Source organism: Carya illinoinensis, chromosome 16 (genome assembly GCF_018687715.1).
Source record: "Carya illinoinensis cultivar Pawnee chromosome 16, C.illinoinensisPawnee_v1, whole genome shotgun sequence".
NCBI classification, from domain to species: domain Eukaryota; kingdom Viridiplantae; phylum Streptophyta; class Magnoliopsida; order Fagales; family Juglandaceae; genus Carya; species Carya illinoinensis.
Window position 1 is genome coordinate 26,576,499 of NC_056767.1, and position 1,688 is coordinate 26,578,186.

The 1,688-nt window shown below is 36.7% G+C and overlaps 1 long non-coding RNA gene across 1 annotated transcript; it reads right to left on the reverse strand.

Moving 5' to 3' along the window:
- Nucleotides 1–787: 787 nt before the first annotated feature.
- On the reverse strand, nucleotides 788–1,449 carry LOC122299939. Its single transcript, XR_006239797.1, has 2 exons — nucleotides 1,310–1,449; nucleotides 788–1,194 (listed from the first exon to the last, which is right to left on the reverse strand). It is a non-coding gene; the product is annotated as an uncharacterized LOC122299939 (long non-coding RNA).
- Between the last annotated feature and the right edge of the window lie 239 nt (nucleotides 1,450–1,688).

The window sequence follows — 1,688 nt, forward strand, 5'->3', positions numbered from 1 at the left end:
TTGGGTGGTGCATTATACGTATCATATCAATTACAAACTGAGCTACTAATTACTCAAAAGATAAATATCACTAGTATAAGTTATTTCTAGATGACTCTACTCTCACTAAAACCAACAACTACTAGTAAAACATCTCATATTAGTTCAGGACTTTTCAACCAATTAAAACATCCAATTTTCACAAGATGACTTTTACAAAGAAAGGTGGTGAACACCAAGATAACGCCGCTCCCACAACGGTCAGCCCATAAAGGTTCAACCTCCGTGGGAAGAAAATGGCATGGGGGTGGTGTGGCTAAATCGCTGGAGATTTCCTTCGGCTGAAATAGGTAAGCATATGGCGTCGGTGGTCTTTTGGAGAAGGACAGTATGTTTTACTCGGCTGTGGAGAACGAAGGAGCAGGCCGTAGGGAATCGGGGGGTGGGTTTTGGTGGTTGCAAGGGGGGGGACGCGGGACGAGGATGAAAAATAATACTTTGCGCCCAAAGATAGAGGTAAAGTGACGTAGTTTAGGCGATGGGAAAAGTATATTGTAATATAGCAGCGATTTTATAATCGTTGCAATAGTTATTATAAGCCCCGGCTAGTAAATGGTATTATTAGATCATGAATTTCGCGGGAATTTTTAACTTGCCGGCAAAACATACTTTTGCCAACGAAATATTTTGCGGCGATTATTAAATCGCCGGAATATCCCCGATTTCTTGTAGTGATTTAAGGATTGACTACCATGTAAATTAACATAGGTCCGAGAATTATGACATAAGGAAAATATTGAAAATCAAATTTCTTAAAATGATAAATATAATTATTATGATAATAATAATCAAATCAAATCATTGATTTGATTTTATCTATAACAATCACGACGTTACAAAGCAAAATCAACGAAGTAGATAGACCCATAAAAGAAGCAAACTTCATCTGCATGCATATCACATCTACAAGAAATTAAAAAGACTGCGGCAAAAAAAAATCGTCGCAAATTAAGTTGTATATAGAGGCTACATCTCTCTTGCAAATTAATCAGTAATGTTCATGGATTTCTTGGTTTGACTCCCACAGGTGGTGGCAGAGTGGGTCTTGGCTTACCCAAAATATTGGTGACCTCGCGACCATTGATTCGGCACTGATCTCGACAATATAATTGTTGCCCTTGCGACCTAGACCGTTGATCTATTTCAATTATGATACTGCATTTACAAAATAAAACACAATGTTTGAGAGGAAATCCATTAAGTAATTGACTAATTACAATAAAATTTGCTAATTAATTTATGAGAGCTTAAACATATATATTATACCTACCGGCAATAGGATGCATGAAAGAGCACAAAAACACACAACCCTCCTAAAAGAAACCACAATGTAAGTCTCATTATCTCGGATCTCGACCGTTCGTGTACTCTATGTTAGAACAGCACAAAAGCTTGAGGTCATTCCATAGGGAATAAATACATGCATATAAATATATATATATATATATATGCATGTGTGTGTGTGTGTAAAAGAAAGTACAGGGAAGGAGGTAAGTGAGGAGAAAAACGTAACTATACAAGAACGTAACTCTAGGGTTTTAGAAGTCAAGGTCTTTGCGAGACTTTGAGTCTTTGATGTCAAAAAGAGGGGGAAAAAAAAAAACAAAAAAACAAAAAAAGTCTTGGCAAGACTTTCTAGGAAAAATGAA